At 53.7% G+C, this 19,035-nt stretch overlaps 1 protein-coding gene across 1 annotated transcript in view; it reads left to right on the top strand.

Annotated features, from left to right (window-relative positions):
• Positions 1 to 19,035, top strand: part of ADAMTS2 (ADAM metallopeptidase with thrombospondin type 1 motif 2) — a 233,584-nt gene that overhangs the window by 133,710 nt on the left and 80,839 nt on the right. The window lies entirely within an intron of this gene.

The raw sequence follows: 19,035 nt of genomic DNA, 5'->3' as shown, positions 1-19,035 counted from the left end.
GGAAGTTCTAGAACCCCGTGCTGTGTGTCCAAACCTGTGGATGAATGAGGTCCTCTGGGGCCGGGCTGGAGGCAGGCAGCAGGCTGTGGAGGTCTGCTCGGAGTCTGCTGCTCAGTTCTGCTTTTCGGGCCAGGGATGAGCCCCCCAGTAACCAAGCTGACACATGGGTCAGAGTCCCCAGGGCCCTGGTGAAAAGATACCTCAGGGGGAAAAGGGGGATGTAAGTGAGCTGAACACTTGACAGAGACCCCACCTTCATATTCACTTTCCTCTTGACCGGCCTTGCATGAGTCCGTGAGCCCTCTGGAGCCCAGCCTTATCTACACCGGCGGCTGAAGTCCGCTGCGTCGGCAAAATTCGTTTTATTTGGGAGAGCGTTTTCACAATTAACCTCATCTTATTTTTGAAACGTACCTTTATTGCAATAATAATAACAATAAAACCATAATGGCTACAATTATTGAGCCTCTACCATGTGACCATGCCAAGCCCACGCTGGATTATCTTAGGAAGTCCTCAGGCTGGGTCTGTGAGACTGGTGGGTATAAAATCTTGCCTGCCTTCACAATGAGTTCTTCCCCTAGCATCATAATGCCTTCCAACCCAGCGGGGAAAGGACTGGGCTTGGAATCACCGTCCGATGGCGGCTCCCGGCCTCGCCTTTTCCAGGTGCGTCCTTGGGAATGCTGCTCCCATCCTCTGAGCCTTGGTTTTCTCGTCTATAAAATGGGTCAGTGTTTTCATCGTGGGGGTTGATGTGAGGGTTAAATGAGAGAATGTCGGTGACTGTGCTTTTCAGTCTCTCGGTAGGGTGGACACCTTTTTAGTTTCCGCATAAAATGTGGTTTTGTTATCATGACAGTGACACTGTCTAATTTAGTGACAGCCCAGGAGGGGTCACTGCTGAGAGCCCACCAAGGACGCTGACTGAAGGTGGGACCCAGGGTGAGTCCTTCATGAGGCCGGTGGAGGCAGATCAGCCTTTCTCCTGGTGCCGAGGGTCTCTCTGTCACAACAGCTGGTTGGAGGATGTCTAGAAGGTTCCCTCACTTTTGCCATCCAACTTTATTCAAACCCTAGTGATCCAGCCGTATCCCCCATTTTGAATAATGGGAAGGTTCGTTTCTAGAAAAGGATGAGAAATTTAAAACGTCTTAAATTGAGATGAGTTTTATTACAACAGAGAAGCTGTTTTAGGAGACAAGTCTCAGAAGTTGAGAAAATATTTGGGCCGCGTCTTTTGTCCCCTGTTGCACAGAAGTGAGCACTGATTCATTCAGCAAACATGTGTTGACAGTGTGCTTGTCATGGGCACAGTGGGAGTGTCCTGCAGAGGCGGTGGGGCATGGCAGAGAGTCCCGGGGCTTGGGAGACCAGCGTCGGAGGGTCAGCGGGGGTCTGTCTTCTGATCGGAGCCCCAGCTCCCGCTGCAAGAGCCCAGCGTGGCCGAGGGAGACAAGGCGCCGCCGTGCTTGGAGCATGCGTTGCCCTGACGGTTAATACCTTGCGTCCTCACTGAGAGCCTGTGCATGCCCGGAGAGTCCTGGGGACAGATCTAAGGCATGCCGGACCCTTTGGTGGTCTTGGGGAGGAGGAGCATTAAGGGAGGGTCTGAGAAAAGATGACCTTCCAGAACACTGCTGTGCGTGCGACCGAGCTTTCTGCAGTGCTGGAGCGGAGAGATGCTGGTTTTGCCCTTTCTGGCGCAGCAGCCACCGGGCTCTCGCGCACTTGAAGTGTGGCTGGTGTCCTTGAAGAACTGAACTTTTAATGTAACTTATTTGTTCCAAGATAATTTTAATTAAAAGTTTTTTAATCGCGGTGAAATATACAGAACATAAGTCAGCGTCTTCACCATTTTTAAGCGTGCGATTCAGTGGCGTAAGCACATTCACATGGTCGGGCCGCCATCGCCGCCACCGTCCACAGAACTCTTCATCCTGTAAAGTGGAAACTGTGCCCGTTAAATTTCAGCCCTGTTCGTCCCCTCCCCCACTCCTGGCACCCACCACTCCACTCTCTGTTTCTAAGAATTTGACTACTTTGGGTACCTCGCGTAAGTGGATCACACAGTAATTGTCCTTCTGCGTCAGGCTTACTTAGCACGATGTCCTCAGGGGCCTTCCATGTTGCAGCATATGTAAGAATGTCCTTCCTTTTCAGGGAGGAATAGTATCCCAGCCATCCATGGGCACTCGGGTTGCCCCCTCGTGGGCTACCGTGAATAATGCTGCCATGAACGTGGGTGTTCAGACCCTGCTTTCCGTTCTCTTGACTATATGCCCACAAGTAGAATTGCGGGACACAGGGTAATTCTTTCTTTAATTTTTTGAGGAGTTTCCACACTGTTTTCCACAGTGGCTGCACCATTTTGCCAACAGTGTACAGGGATTCTAGTCTCTCCAAATTGTCACCAGCACTTGTCTTTTTTTTCTTTTTTATGGTAGTCACCCCAAAGAGTACTTTTTTTGAATTAATTTGCACCTAGATGGAAGCCACAGTGTGGCTGGCAGCTGCTGTGCTGGATAGGGCAGCGCTGGGTCTGTGCACAGACGGACTGCCTACCGTGCCCTGTCTCTGAACTGGGGTGCTGTGAGGGCCTCAAACCACAACCCCAAGGGGCCCTCCAAGGCCTGGCCAGTGGCTTGTCACATTCCTCTTGTAAGTCCCAGCTGGTCATGGGGCTCCCCATGGCTAGAGTAAAAGCAAAAGCATGGAAGGACAGAGGTGGCAGCAGCCGGCTGGGACTGGGCTCCCAGTGAGGTGTTTGACTGGCTGTACAGCAGGTGGGCTGGGCAATGGCATGCCCAGAGCCCAGGGTGTGAGGGCCAGTCCTGGGCAGTGAGCTGCCCACTGAACTGGATGCAGAGAACGGTGGCACAGCCTGTGCCCTGGGAAAGGCCATTGAGCCCTGGGAGGAGGAGCTGGTGGGGGCTCCGATGGTGAGGACCAGGGAATGCAGTCTCTGAGGAGGAGGTGAGGCAGAGGTGGGCTGAGTGCAGGCACAGCTCCACCCTGGCAGCCCTGCACTGCCTCAGTTTCCCTCATCATTTGGGGTGACTTCTGCCTGCAGAACTCCCTTTGGGATCTCTTTGTGCCAGAGCCTGGGCCAGAATTTGGGGTCCAGGGGTGGCACAGGCAGTTCAGCCTCATCAGTCACCCCCATGCTCCCCTCCTCTGCCCAGGCTCCCTTGTAACTGACATGGAACTGCATGGCTAGTTTTGCCTAGTGGCCTGTGTGAAAGGAAGTGATTTGGGTCACCTATGGACCAAGGCTGGTAAAAGCTTGGAGTCCCCTCCATCTCTGTCTCTCCCTGCCATGGAAACCTTGGAAACCACGTGTCCCAGAAGGCACAACTACAGCATAGGCTCAGCCCCCTGACCCACGCCGCACCATGGTGTGAGTAGGGAAACACAGTGTACATTGTATTGTGTTCAGCTGCTGAGATGGGGTGGATTCTCGGCATAGCCATCCTCCTCTGTCTGGTGCCCCTGGCTGCCATTCATACAGGGGACCAGTGTTTATGGGGCATCTATTATATGTCAGGCTAGGGGTGCGGCCATGAGCATGACAGGATGTAGCCCTGTTACCTTGCATTCTGGGAAGGGGGACGCAGACGATATTCAAGTGAAAAACAAACGGGATCATTTCAAGTAATGATAAATGCAATGAAAGAAATAAAATCGTTATGAGATGGAGAAGGAAGAAGGGTAGGGGAAGGCAGGCCACTTTTAGAGGAGGTCAGGGGCTGGTGCACGGGAGATATCATGGGAGCTGAGGCTCATGACAAATGAAGGATGTGGAAAGAGGTAGGATAGGGACAGCCTGTTCCAAGTCTGAGGGAGGGGGCAGGCGGTGCCAAGGCCCTGAGGCAGGAATGGGGCCGGCTGGAAGAATGGAGAAGGCCTGGCCTGTGAAGCAGGGGGCACAGGTAGGGGAAGTTGGGATGAGCGAGGCCGCCCGCCGCAGTCTTCCAGAGGTGGAGGGGAGCTGCCTGTGGCTCCGGGAGCAGTAGAAATCACTGGAGGGGCTGCTTCCTTTTCTTGTGAATGGCAAGACATGATATTCCCTTTTCCATGGGAAAAATGAAGCTGCCCTTCTCATCTCAGACTTGCTGGAGGGGAAGAGGGTTGGAAATGGAGCATTTCACGGGGACACCTGGGCACAGAAAGGGGCTCTTTGGTTTAGGCAACCCCCCACCTGCCCATTCCGGCAGCCCCTGATGGGTCCAGTTTTCTTATCTTCCTCCTTACATCTAGAAAAACATGTTTCTTGGTTTATCGAAATATTCTATATTTAACACAGATGATTCATTTTATATATGCATTTATTTTGAAACAGAGTCTCACTCTGTCACCCAGGCTGGAGTGTAGTGGCGCGATCTCGGCTCACTGCAACCTCCTCCTCCCGAGTTCAAGTGATTCTCCTGCTTCAGCCTCCTGAGTAGCTGGGATTACAGGCATGTGCCACCACGGCTGGCTAATTTGTTTTTTTGTTTTGTTTTGTTTTGTTTTTGTATTTTTAATAGAGACAGTGGTTTCACCATGTTGGCCAGGCTGGTCTTGAACTCTTGACCTCAGGTGATCCACCCGCCTCGGCCTCACAAAGTGCTGAGGTTACAGACATGAGCCACTGCACCAGCCATTTTTTTTTACTATGTAAAATTAGCATAAATTCATGTAGATATGTGAGTGTCTTCTCCCAGCAGTTATTGTCTACTACCTGGTTTTAATGATCACACAACATCACACCATATGACTGTAGCACACTTTTTACCTAACTTATTATTTATATGACATATTCACATAGCAAAACTAATTTCTCCATTAGAGGTCAGACATGCCACTAACTGTACCATGTTCATCGAGCTGAATCTACCGCTCCTGCTTACATATTTCCTTAAGCTGAGTTGCTGAAAGCGGAGTCTCTGGTCAACAGATATGCCCATTTTGTAAGCTTTTTACGCTGGAATTTTCTCTGTTATGGTTTCCTCTATTCCTGCTTCATTGAGCAAATGCCTGTCTCCCCATCCCCTCACACCACTGAGTCCTTTTGAACAGTGGTAATTTAATTACAACTGAGATAAACTTTTTGTTGTAAGTTGTATTTCCTTGATGTTAATGAGCCTGCATTTAAAAATATATGTGTATTTGTAAACAGAGATTATTTTATTATCTGTGCTTGGCCTGTTCATGCCCTTGATTCTGCTGGGATTTGGGGGTGCTCCATTCATCTGAAGAGTTTGCGTATCTAAGTAGATTAACTTTTTGTCTGTCACATGTGTGGGAAATATTTTCCCCCGTCTTCTTGTGTACCTTTTGTTTTGTTCTGCCTGGGATAGTTTTTGACGTCCTACGTTTTTGTGTGTGGTCAGATCCTGCAGTCTTTCCCTTCCCATGGGAAAAGCTTCTCCCTTGGGTGACGTGTTTGGCGTCTCCTGCCCTCCCCAGAAGTTAATCTTCTGAGATGCTGCTCTGTTTGGCAGCCGTACTTCCCAAGCTCCAGCTCCTCACCAACCACTGACTGTTCTTGTCACACCTGGGTTCAGCCATAGCAGCCCTCCACCTGAATTTCTCCCGAAGTAAGAGGAAAGATAGACTGGGCGCAGTGGCTCACACCTGTAATCCTAGGACTTTGGGAGGCCAAGGTGGGCAGCTCACTTGAGGTCAGGAGTTCGAGACCAGCATGGCCAACATGGCAAAACCCCGTCTCTACTAAAAATACAAAAATAAGCCAAGGGTGGTGGCCCGTGCCTGTAATTCCAGCTACTCAGGAGGCTGAGGCAGGAGAACGGCTTGAACCCGGGAGGCGGAGGTTGCCGTGAGCCAAGATCGTGCCACCGCACTCCAGCCTGGGCGACAGAGTGAGATTCTGTCTCAAATAAATAAATAAATAAATAAAATGAAGGGGGCGGGGGAAGATAGAGAATTCAAAGGAGCCAGTGTAGTACATGCAATGCATTCTTATTTCCCTGCAATATCTGGCTGCTGCAAAACTCATCAGTGGGGAACGCTGGCCTATAGGCAGAGCCAGCACGTAACTCCCAGGGCCCAGCGCAAAATGGAAATGTGGGATCGCTTGTTCAAAGAGCAGAAGTAAGTGCCATTAAAAGGGACTATTTAGCCACTTCCTTTCTTCCTTAGTCTCTGTCTCTTTCTCTCTCAACTTGCTGTTTTTTTATTTGCTTTTTAGTGTTGTTCTAAGTGAACAAAAATTGGAACCTTGAATTATTAGCATGAATTTCTTATTCATCTTTAAATTGTGCAATGGCTATTTTAAATGAAAATATTAGAGCGCTTAGCTTCTACGTGGTGTCACTGAAATTAAACAAATGTGCATTTTGTGGCTGATCCTGGTGGGTGCCTCAGGCTGGCCAGAAGTTTATGACAGGCACAGGCCAGACTCAGGGAGGCTGGGAGGAGGAAGAGAGGATCCCACAGAGTGGAACCCCACTGAGGGATTTCTCCTCAGGTACGGGGTCCTAGCAGAGTGAGTGCACCCCCAGCGTGAAGGGTGCACCCACTGGAGTCTGAGAGCTTCCTGCCACCACTGGAAGAACACATTGTTTGTGCCCCAGCCAGGGGGTCTGGGGAAGTAGAGCCAGGCACACCCCCTTCCCACTGGTGCACTGCTCCAGCCCAGAGCGTACGGCCACAGCCAATCCCATCTCTATGCAGGTGTCACTCACGGGAGGCTCACCTCCGCCGAAACATGGGCTCTGGCCGGCCATCCACCAGACATGCCCCTTTCCTGCCAGCCGTGGGCAGGACGGCCACCACCACGCCTGCCCTGAGATGCTGTGGGGAATACATGCCTGATCCTGCACCTGCTGGGGGTGGCTGAGAGCCTGTCCTGGGGAGGTGGGACCATGCTCCATTGCCCCAGGAGCCTTCACTTCCAAAACACACGTGCAAGGGTGAGATGATGAAGAACTTCCAGACGGAGCTGTAGAGGGTCAAGCCCCAAGTTCGGGGCCTTCTGAACATGGGCCCTGGTCATCTATGAAGTCAGCCTGCCCCTAGGGCAAGCCCAAGAACCTGAGCCCTGCACTCAGACCCCACAGCCCGGTGGACCACCTGGTGCCCTGCATGTGCCCCCTGTATGCCACCTCAGGCTCCCATTCTCTGTGGCCTTTCCCCAGCCTCTACTTGGGCACATCCACACAACTCCGAGGCTCGGGGAAGCCAGCTGTGCTGAGAGGGCGCTAGGTGTGCACTGAGCCTGCGGCCCTTGTCCGTGGAGGCTCCCTGCACTGAGTTTTTTTTCTTTTTTTTTTTTCTTGAGATACAGTCTTGCTCGCTCTCCCAGGCTGGAGTGCAATGGCGTGATCTCGGCTCACTGCAACCGCCACCTCCCAGGCTCAAGCAATTCTCCTGCCTCAGCCTCCCAAGTACCTGGGACTACTGGCACATGCCACCATACCCGGCTAATTTTTGTATTTTTAGTAGAGACTGGGTTTCACCATGTTGGCCAGGCTGGTCTAGAACTCCTGACCTCAGGTGATCCGCCCACCTCAGCTTCCCAAAGTGCTGGGATTACAGGCATGAGCCACTGCACCTGGCCTACAATGGAGTTTGAGCACACACAGCCGTAGCCCTCCTGGCTGCTGGCAACCCTGGGATGAGTCCAGTCTCCTGAGGCTCAGCGGCCCTTAGCCTGGTCAGAGAGGCTGAGGCCCCTTGGGGATGCCCACATTCCCCATCTAAGGGCAGAGGGGTCTCCCTCCCAAGCACTGTGAGGGCTAAGAGGATGGAGTGTGAGCCATGGGCAGAGGTGCGGCCCGTCCAGCCTTGCTGGCCCCCTGGCCCCATCACTAGCAGAGTGAACTCTCTTCCCTCTGCCTTCATTCTGCTCCTGCTCCTCCCAGCCTCGACTCTGGCTCAGCCTCCAGCCTCCACCTTGCATTGCTGCCTCCCCTGGGCCCAGCCAGGAGGATAAGGGGCTCTCCTCTGTCCAGGCCTGCCCCCCGCCCCCAACGGCATTGGGAGACCACTGCCATGTGTGACGCTTCCTGCTTGGAAACGTGCTCCCTGAGGTACCGGGTGCTGCCAGGCTGGGACACAGTTGACATTGGTGAACATGCCTGATACTGACCCTGGGGCTTTGGTATTTCTCACATTTTCAAAAACTTGCTCTGCCAGTGCCTAGGCTAGTCTCTGCTCACAAACTAGATGCAGTGGCCATGTGTGTGGGCCTGGGCACACGTGGAGTGGGCTTGAGCCTGACAGGCTAGGAGGCAGCTCAGATGTGTGTGGCACCTCAAGTTTCGTCACCAGGTACAGTCAGGGACTCTTCTCCAGGCTCAGGTGAATGGGAGGCAGGGATGAATGCCTTGGAAGATCAGAGCCATTGTGGAAGTAATATGTTTATATATGCATTTTTATTTTTTTGAGACAGGGTCTCACTCAGTCACCCAGGCTTGAGTGTAGTACTGCAATCACAGTTCAGTGCAGCCTCAAACCTCAGCCTCTCAAGCAGCTGGGACTGCAGCCTCACACCACCATGCCTGACTAATTTTTTAAAGATTTTTTTTAGAGACAGGGTCATGCTATGTTGCATGGTGGACTCAATCTCCTGGGCTTAGTGATGCTGCCGTCTCAGCTTCCTGAGTAGCTGGGATCACAGGCACGAGCCACCATGCCTGGCTATGGATACATTTTTAAAAGTAAAATCTATCTGTGCCAAGACTTCAAGAAATATAAAGCTTGGGCCCAAGGCTAAAGTTTCCTTTGTGGCTTCAAGCATTTAATTAAAGCACTAATTTCAATCCTCCTCTTCCCTGTGAAGCCTAAGGCCTCAATGTGTTGCTTAAATATCAGGATCTACAAAGACCTTGAACTGTCTGTGTGAGCCCCTGGTCCTACTGCACTCCTTGTAGACAGGAGGGAGAGACCGTTGCAGTGGGTGACACCCAGCCTGCAGCAAGGACTGCGCTCAACCTATTTGCTAATGAGAACACATACTCTCAGGCCTGCCAGAGGCCACCAGACAGATGTAAGCCATCTCCCCCTGAAATGGCCCCTTTTTTAGAAGCATTTTAAAACATCAGTTTTACTTTAAAATAAATTTGGACATATTACTTGCACGAAAGCAAAATTCACGTGAACTGGAGATTCTAAATCTGTGTTGGCAAACTCTGGCCCCAGGGCCACCTGGCCCTTCACCTGTTTTTGTAAATAAAGTTTTGTTGGAACACAGCTACGCCTATTGATTTATGAATTGCCTGTGGCTTTTTTTTTTTTTTTTTTTTGAGGCAGAGTCTCACTCGCTCATCCAGGCTGGAGTGCAGTGACATGATCTTGGCCCACTGCAACTTTCCACCTCCCGGGTTCAAGCGATTCTCTGCCTCAGCCTCCCGAGTAGCTGGGATTACAGGTGCCCGCCACCATGCCCGGCTAATTTTTGTATTTTAGAAGAGATGGGGTTTCACCATCTTGGCCAGGCTGGTCTTGAACTCCTGACCTCAGGTGATCCACCTGCCTTGACCTCCCAAAGTGCTGGGATTACAGGCGTGAGCCACTGCACCCGGCAGAGCCTGTGGCCATTTTTATGCTACAACAACAGGTTGGGTAGTTGCAACAAAAACCATATGGCCCACAAAGCTGAGAAGAAATTCACTATGGGGTGCTAAAGGAATATTTGCTACCAGGCTCTGCAGAAATGTACTTGCTTAGTGCCTGCCTTGAGCTATGATGGCCCCAGGCCTCCAAAGTTAGCATGTGCCTTTCACTACATCAGTGCATGTGGGTGCACGTATTAGGGAAGTACTGAGTGCAGTGGGCTGCTCAGACCCCAGCCCGCCCCCACCGTAGCCTTATCAGCACAAAGCTCCGGTGAGGTTACTTCAGGGATTCTTTTTAAAGGATAGAATGAGCTGCTCTTAACCGCTGTAGAACGGCAGAGCAGGAGGAGCAGGTTTCTGGTCACGCAGACTAGTCTCTCCCACCTGTGTTAACTGCTTACGTTCTGGGAGAATGCCTGAGCCCCCAGAGCATCTCTTCTGCTGAGGGCAGACACGCTCCTAGACCTATGGAGAATGTGGAATCCAAGGGTCTTCTGTGCCTTCAGTCGAGGCTATAACCTTTGACCCCTCCCAGCACGAGAACATTCTCTGTACAGTATGTTCTTCAACAGTTTTTTTTTTTTTTTGAATGAATGATTTCTCTCTGTGCCAGGATTCAGATATTTTTCCTCTTTTCTTTTCTAATTTAATCCAGAAATTGGCCTGGACTTACCAAAGCCTTGCCAGGGTTTGCAAACAATCAGAAGGCATATGGGCTCAATTTCTCACCAACTTTCAAACGTGTTGAGACCGCATGGTGGCAGTGGGGAAGGCAGCGGCCGGACAGGAATGCTTTCGGCTGGTCGTGGTGGAAATCTTGTAAACTGGCCACGGAGCTGCAAACCAGCCAGGCGGAAAGCGTCACCCCAAGTCATAGTTCACGAGTCTCTGGCTCTGGTTCCTGGGAAAGAGAAAAACATCTCTGAAACTGGACACGAAAATGTGGTTCCCTTAAGTGGGGGGAGGGAAGTGGGGTTCAGGGTCTGCTGGTGGCGGCGTGGCCCTGGGGATGTTGCTGGCACTGTTTCTGTTCCTCACGCTTGTCCCGCTGGTCTCAGAGCCTGGCCTTGTGCGGCACCAGGAGACACAGCCATGAGGGCCAGTGGTGTGTGCGAGGCTGCATGCAGGGCTAAGAGGGTAGTGTGCTCACAGGAGCCAGGCAGGAGGGACCCAGGTGGCTGAAGGCTGTTGACAGGGGTGGGGACTGGGGTGACAGAAGAAGCCACGACCCCTGGTTCCAGCCCCCCCTGGAACCAGCTCCTCCTGGTTCCACTCACTTGTGTTTCTGTAGGAAGAAGCAGACCACTGCTGCCAGGTCCTTCTTCCATGAGAAGCTGGAAATCTAATTTTTATGGGAAATCTAATTATTTTTCAATGTGGGCCACAAATTGAAATTAAGAACCCACGCTGCACAGGTGAAGCAGAACACGGCTGTGGGACAAGTCTGGCGTGTGGGTGGCCTGAGTGTCCTTTCCAGCCTAGAGGGAAGGAGGCGACTGCCTGTCCTACTGCGCCCTGTGCTGGGCAGTGCCAACTCCCGGGGCCGTTGGGAGCACCACTCAAGTGGAACACCAGGGAAGTGCTCAGCAGAGACGGGCATGGGAGGAGCACACTGAGACTGAGAGCTATCCTCAGTCATGTCCGGCACTCCCTGAACTCCTGGCCTCCACGTCCCTGCACTGAGGGAGCTCAGAGCACAGGAGTATGGGGAGCAAAATCAGGACGCGTGATTACACCCTGGTTCACCAGGGAAGGGTGCCTGGGGCGGCTGGTCAGGGAAGGCTCCTTGGACAAGGGCCACTGCAGCTGCCTCTAATGAGGGCTCCTGACGGCGGCACAGCACCTGCAAACCTGGCCGCATCATGAATCATGGTGCACAGATTGGGCCCTGCTGGAGCTTAGGGGGCTTGGAGAGCAGCAGCGAGGCTGCTTTGTGGTCTACAAAGATGGACTCATCTCTCTTAGGAGGTTTGGGGCTTATGCTTTCTATCCTTGGAAGCACCTCTCCCCACCTGAGGAGGGGGAAACTCACATTTGCTGTTTTTGCACGTGCTGACCCTGTGCAAGGAGGCATGTCTGGGACCTCACTTCCTTGCCCCAGTGGCCCTGTGATATTCCCTTGTCTGCATCAGGTCACTGAGACTCAGAGAAACATGGCCAGAGCATGGCAGATGGAGTCACATACCTGTGGGAAGGTGGCCCCTGTGTTGGTCCTCCCCTACTGTTCCGGCCTGAAGATCCAGAGATCCCAAATCCCCTAGCATGCTCCACAGGTTCTCATCTCAGGCCTCACTGACCTCCTCGCAGCATTTGGAGTCCCCTGGCCACACCTGCCTCTCCCCACATGCTCCACGGGTTCTCATCTCAGGCCTCACTACCTCCCCGCAGCATTTGGAGTCCCCTGGCCACACCTGCCTCTCCCCGCATGCCCCACGGGTTCTCATCTCAGGCCTCACTACCTCCCCGCAGCATTTGGAGTCCCCTGGCCACACCTGCCTCTCCCCGCATGCCCCACGGGTTCTCATCTCAGGCCTCACTACCTCCCCGCAGCATTTGGAGTCTCCTGGCCACACCTGCCTCTCCCCGCAGACCTTCCGCTCTGCCTCTTGCTTTGCCTTGGCTTCTGCATCTACTGTGTCCTCCTGTTCTGAGGGCCGCCCTCCTGCCTACTCACTCCTTTAGCGCACACGGATAGAGCAGCCTTAGGTGCTGGGGATGTCGTGGTGAGCACAGGATCCAGACCGCAGAGAGCATATGTTCCAGCAGGTTTGGGGAGGCCGACAGACCGGTGATGGTGAGCAGGTAGGGAACCCTCTGACGGGGGTCCTGTGGGTGGGTCTCACCTCTGCTTCCTCCTGAAATGTGCGACACCCTCCCCGCAAGCGGGCCTCTCCCCTCCTCCCCGCTCCTCCGCAGACCTCCTGACAGCTGAGGTGGAAGCCTCCCAGCAGCCTGTCCTTGGCCTCCCGTGAGGAGCTGGTGGTTGTCAGAGTGCGAGTTTGAGTCCCTGTGGACGAGGAGGGCCAGCTGTCCGCACAGCCTCAGAGCTTGTCCTGTGCAGGCTCCAGCAAGGAGGTGACAGCTGAACCACAGACAGAGGCAATGATGTGCTGCGCCGGGCTCCCAGGCTGGCCTGGCACGGGCTCTCACTTCCCAAAGCCCCTCCCGGGCTGCCCCCTGAGCTGAGTTGCCGTCAAGCAATCCTGGGTCTTGCTCCCCAGTTCAGGGGTCTCCTTGGCGGTGTGTCTCAGGAGGGTTAGGGATTCCCACAAAGGTGACTTTGTACTGGGCCCAGGGAGGGTCTGCCCGCCTGATTTTTCACTGAGTACCTGGAAAAGGCCAGGCACATAGGAGGCGCCCAGTAAATCTATTTTGAATGAATAAGTGACCAAATGAATTCCCATAAAGCAACTGTGATCTCAGAGCCTCCCATAAAAAATGAGCTCTATCTGTGGGTGTGGAGCTCCTGGTGGCTGGTGCCCTCATGCCTTCGCGTCTATGGCAGAGGCTGTGTCTCCGTCGTCAAGCTGACAGCTGAATGGCCAGGTCCCGGGATGCGGTTTCTAGTTGCAGCAGCTTTGCCAAATTGCTCTCCAGAGCTTCTGTACTGACTCCCACGCCCACTTATGTGAGCCTCTCAATCTCTCTGTGCCTCGGCTTCCTCACTCATACAATGGGGATAATACTCACTTGTGGGGTGTGGGAGGGGAAAGATATCGCACACGGGGAAGTGCTCAGCACAGGCGGAGAAGATCAGAGCCGACCAGCCAGGCGAGCCATTGTTCATTCAGCCCATGATGTCTGGGAACAGCCCCAGCCAGCTCCTGTGCTGGACAAGCTTTTTCTCATGGGGGCCACCTGCTTGCTTTGGCACAGCGAGGACAGGGCCTTGGCAGCCAAAGGAGACCATCAGCTGCCTCCACCTGGTTATGGAGATAGTCCCAGTGGGGTGATCCTTGAGCTGGTTTTGGTCACAGAGTTGGTGTTTCCCAAGTGGAAAGTGGGGAGGGCATAACTGCACACAGAGGGGGCCGCTTCTGCAAAAGAGGTGCCAGCCCTTGGCCACCCTGGGGAGCCCGCTGGGGTGGGAGAAGGCGCATGAGGCTGAGCTTGGCCTTGGTCCTGAAGCCTGGGGAAACACGAGAGTATGGGCACCCAGGATGCATCGGCAAGGATGCAGAAGAGTCCCTGTCTAGTGGAGATGGACAGGCAGCTAACAAATGAAGGTGACTGGAGATTACAATGGTGCCAGGAAGTTACTCAGATGGGACAGCACCCGAGGCAGCATAGGGTGCCCCGTGGGAAGGTTCACAGAGTGGGAAAACTTCACAGAGCAAAGGAGACTTCCCTGCAGCCAGACAGGAGGATAGAAGCCTGGGTGCAGCCCGCATGACCTCCCACCCACGCCTGGCAGTGAGCCTGGCCTGGGGGCTGCCCATGCTGGCCCTTCCCAGCCTGAGCAGAAGTGATCACGGACACTTGTGCCTCCAATAATTCAGCCCCTCTTCCTTTGGTTCTGGGTTTCCTGTGTAGCGGTGGGCAGGATTTCATCTATCTTCCCGTCTGCCAGAGTCTGGCAAGGGAGCTAAGCCACCTAAACAGACTCCGATGGTGCAGGGGGCATGTGACCTGCTGCACAGAAGGGCAAAGCCGTTTCCTGCCAAGCCCAAGAGGCGCTGGAACGCCTGTGCTCTGGGTGTTGGAAAGCACCCCGCGTGACTGCACTTTCAGGGAGGGATGTGCTCACAGCGGACGACCCTTGCCGTGAGCTTGTAATGCAGGACCCTTCTTGCAGCCGTCACCTTACTCTTGCCCTGTGCTCTGAGTGCCTTGGGAGCCCCTGCCCAGGTCGAGGGGCACACTGCAAGGTGATGGCCTGCGGCCCTCTGTCATGCCTTCTCAGTCTCTGAGGGGTTCATACCTGCTCTGTCAGGGCCTCTCCCTTCTTCCTTATCATGCATGGATGCCTGGGGCGTAGGGAGGCTGGCCTGAGTCCTCCTCAGTTTTGCTCTGAGTTGGTCAGGTCTGACGTCTGGGCCACTTAGGCGTGCTGGACCCCTGCCCAGTCCAAGCCCTATGCCTTGATGGGTGTCCACTCTGCAGCCTCTGCCAGCCACTGCCAGCTACCCACGCCCTGGCCCTCATCAGCAGGAGCTGCTGCAGCCCTCACATACCCCTCTGGAGCTGGGGGGCGTCCACGTGCTGCCTGAGGCCCATTCATTAACATGAGATCCCTCTCGATTCTAAGCACCTGCCTAGCCACCATGTGGATCCGACTCCACCCTCAGCAGAGGGTCTCATCTCAGTGGGAAGTGGAGCTCAGAATCCTAGGGACTATCTGCATCTCACCCTAAGGCAGGGGCAGCAGTAGGGATAGGGCTCCGGCTCTAAGCCTGGTATGAGCTCAGCAGCCCACCCCCCTGCCCCCCTCCTCCACACCGTTCCTGTCCCCTGATGCCATGGCCCACTCCTCCCATAGCGGCATTTTCCTTCCCTCTTTCCCTAGGTCAAACTGGTGACAGAGCAGCAGCAGAATATGATGTGCAGGGGAATAAAAATGCGTTGTTCTCAAGTTACATGGTGGTGCCTGAACGTACCCAGGTGACTGAGCTCGGTCACAGGGGATGGGCTGTGCCATACAGGCTCTGAGGCAGGCATGGGGGTTCCAGGGCCGGGGGTGGCACAAGGCCTGGACACTTGGGGCCCCTCTTTGAAAGGAAACTCCACACTGAGCCCCCCAGGGCTCTGTGGCCAGGGACAGCCGACAAGCTCAGCAGAGTTCCAGGGAGGCAGGGCCATCCCGCAGCCACCGCCAGCAAGAATAAGAATCCCTGACTTTTCTCGGCCTTTCCCTGTCAGTGGCTTGCAGCGGCCAAGAGGCCCCTGGGGGACACTGGGCTCTGGCCTGCGGTCTCGGCCGTGTCCTTCTGTGTCCCGCGGCCTCAGCAGCACTGGTTCTTCCCCGTTCTGCAGCATTTCCGTTTCTGATGAGGCGTCCGGCCAGCGAGTGGGAAGGTCAGTCTAAGTGGTGGCATGGCGACTCAGCCAGCAGGGAGAGCTCCAGGGCTGGGTCACACTCGCAGACGTGCCTGGGCACGGCAGCCCCTCCAGCTCTGGAAAACACAGGGACATGCGCAAGCTGTTCACTCAGACCCCTCCCCATGGTGATAGCCAGGAGGAAAGCCAGGGTGGGTGTAAGGGTGAAGTCCCGATGGACCATTCTGCTCATGGGGTCCCAGGGAAGCAGCTTGGGCTATTGGACCCTCCTGTAATTTGATGACAATTTCTTTTTTTTTTTTTTTCTTTTTGAGATGGAGTCTCTCTCTGTCGCCCAGGCTGGAGTGCAGTGGCACGATCTCGGCTCACTGCAAGCTCTGCCTCCCGGGTTCACGCCATTCCCTGGCCTCAGCCTCCCAAGTAGCTGGGACTACAGGCACTGGCCACCATGCTTGGCTAATTTTTTTTGTATTTTTGTATTTTTAGTAGAGACGGGGTTTCACTGTGTCAGCCAGGATGGTCTCAACCTCCTGACCTCATGATCCGCCTGCCTTGGCCTCCCAAAGTGCTGGGATTCCAGGCGTGAGCCACCGTGCCCGGCCGATTTGATGACAATCTCATTGAGCCTGTACTAGGTGCTGGGGATTTCACTTGTCACACGCGTCCCTGTGAAGAGACCACCTACAGGCTTTGTGTGAGCAATAAAGCTTTTTAATCACCCGGGTGTTGTTTTTACCTAAATCGATCTGGCCTGGTATATGACAACATAAAAAAACTCAAGGATGGAGCCCAAAAAACTCGCCAACCAAGCAAATAATTATGCTGAACCCCCTTGGGCACTCTCTAATTGGATGTCCTGGGTCCTCCCAGTTCCTAGTCCTTTAATACCTATTTTTCTCCTTCTATTTGGACCTTGAGTCTTCCGTTTAGTTTTTTAATTCATACAAAACCACATCCAGGCCATCACTAATCATTCTATACAACAAATGCTCTTTTAACAAACCCACAATATCACCTGTTACCCCAAACTCTTTCTTCAGTTTAATCTCTCCCACTATAGGTTCCCATGCTGCCCCAATCCCTCTCCAAGCAGCCCTAAGAAACATTGCCCAGGCCGGGCGCGGTGGCTCAAGCCTGTAATCCCAGCACTTTGGGAGGCCGAGACGGGCGGATCACGAGGTCAGGAGATCGAGACCATCCTGGCTAACACAGTGAAACCCCGTCTCTACTAAAAAATACAAAAAACTAGCCGGGCGTGGTGGCGGGCGCCTGTAGTCCCAGCTACTCGGGAGGCTGAGGCAGGAGAATGGCGTAAACCCGGGAGGCGGAGCTTGCAGTGAGCTGAGATCCGGCCACTGCACTCCAGCCTGGGCGACAGAGCGAGACTCCGTCTCAAAAAAAAAAAAAAAAAAAAAAAAAAAAAAAAACATTGCCCATTATCTCTCCATACCACCTCCCAAAATTTTCACTGCCCCAACACTTCACCACTATTTTGTCTTGTTTTTCTTATTAATATAAGAAGACAGGAATGTCAGGCCTCTGAGACCAAGCTAAGCTGTCATATCCCCTGTGACCTGAACGTATACATTCAGATGGCCTGAAGCAACTGAAGATGCACAAAAGAAGTGAAAATAGCCAGTTCCTGCCTTCACTGATGGCATCCCCCATTGTGATCTGTTTCCACCCCACCCTAACCGATCAGTTGACTTTGTGACAATACACCCTCCCCGCCCTTGTGATAAGTACTTTGTGATATTCCCCCACCCTTGTGAATGTGCTTTGTACGGTATACCCTCCCCACCCTGGAGAAGGTACTTTGCAATATTCTCCCCCACTTGAGAATGTATTTTGTAAGATCCACCCCGTGCCCGCAAAAAATTGCTCCTGACTCCACCGCCTATCCCAGACCTCTAAGAACTAATGACAATTCCACCACCCTTCGCTGACTCTCTTTTCCGACTCAGCCCGCCTGCACCCAGGTGATTAAAAAGCTTTATTGCTCACACAAAGCCTGTGTGGTGGTCTCTTCACACGGATGCGTGTGACAACTTTCATTGTTGCTTCAACCTGAAATAACCCTGAGACACAGGGACTATTATTATCTCCATTTCACAGATAAGGAAACTGAGGCCCAGATAGATTAAGTAAGTGGCCCCCCAAGTCACACGGCAGGATTGTGGCAGAACCCCCCACGCTGGCACCCATGCAGTCTGACCTCGGAGTGGGAATATCGCCCCCAATGCTCTGCTAACCCCCCAAACTCTGGAGAGGGGGAGCGGCAGCCTCTTGCAGTTGTTAGTACAAAGCCGGGAAGGTTTGTCATGCAACCTGTCTTCTCAGCGTGCCTGCTGGAGTGCTACACATATCTCTTGAGCATAGCACATGCCTCTTAGCCTCTGCTGGGCTCTGTGCATTGATCAGCTGGCCTGGGGTGGAGGGGCCCCGTCCCCACCCTGAAGCACCTGCAGAGGTATCAGCAGAGTGTGGACGGGCACAGGAGACGGCGCCTGAGGAGTGAGGGGGTGGCCTTGGGCAGAGTGTTCTCGCACTGGGTATTGAAGGAGAGGGCTCTGACCGCCTGGCTTTTTGATGTATGATCTGACCCCAGTAATTCTGATCCTGGCCATTTCCATTCCATGATAGTTTGATATTTTGAGCAAGAGTCATGTTTCTTCTCGCATTGCCTCTGAAGCATTTGCTGAGGGTGAGAAGCCAGAGGGTGAAGAAGCTATGCCGTGAGAACATTTATTCTCATGATAAGCCCAGGCTCTGGCAGCCCCGTTTAGGCACCATATGCAATGCACACAGATGAAGCAGTTCCTCCCTGAGGCCGGCAGACCTCTCTCCCTGACTTCTGGCTGCACTCTCTTCTCTGCCTCCACCTTGGTGGTCCAAGCCTGGCCTCCGAAGGGGCCACAGAGAGAACAGCCCTCTCCCCACTTATTTCAGGAGGGCCCAGAGAAGTCACAGAGCAGCAGATCCTCCTCCCCCAGGCCTCTGACAGACTTTGCAGGCCTGGCTTGCTCCTGGCCATGGTTTTGCCGGGTGGGTCACAGGCTGCCTCTGGTGGCCCAAAGCTCAGCCGAGCGAAGGATATGGGAACTTTCCTGAAGGTTGGGGTGGCTGCTGTTCCAGTGCCCCTGCCTGTCTCCTCTGCAGCGGGCGGGCGGGCCAGCAGGCCTCCCCTAGTAGGGAACCTGAACCGGTTCCCCTGTTTCTGCACCCCTCCCCCACCTTGGCAGAGGACAAAGTCACCTCTGCCCAGCAGCCTCAGGCCACCTCCCAGGGCTCATCGTCCCCGGGTGGAACTCTGCCACCCTCGGAGGCAAACTTTTACATCGTCATGCAGAGCCACTCCTTCCTCATTGTCTATTCCAGAACAGAAACTTGGCTGCATCTTTGCATAAGCAAAAGGCACATTACAATGTATTTCCCCAAACAAGAGAGCCTTTGGCCTCTCTCCGCACAAAGATGG

This window comes from Trachypithecus francoisi, unplaced genomic scaffold, assembly GCF_009764315.1.
Source record: "Trachypithecus francoisi isolate TF-2019V2 unplaced genomic scaffold, Tfra_2.0 Lachesis_group2, whole genome shotgun sequence".
Classification (NCBI taxonomy): domain Eukaryota; kingdom Metazoa; phylum Chordata; class Mammalia; order Primates; family Cercopithecidae; genus Trachypithecus; species Trachypithecus francoisi.
Note: the sequence above shows the minus strand (reverse complement) of the source record. Positions and strands in the feature narration are given on the sequence as shown.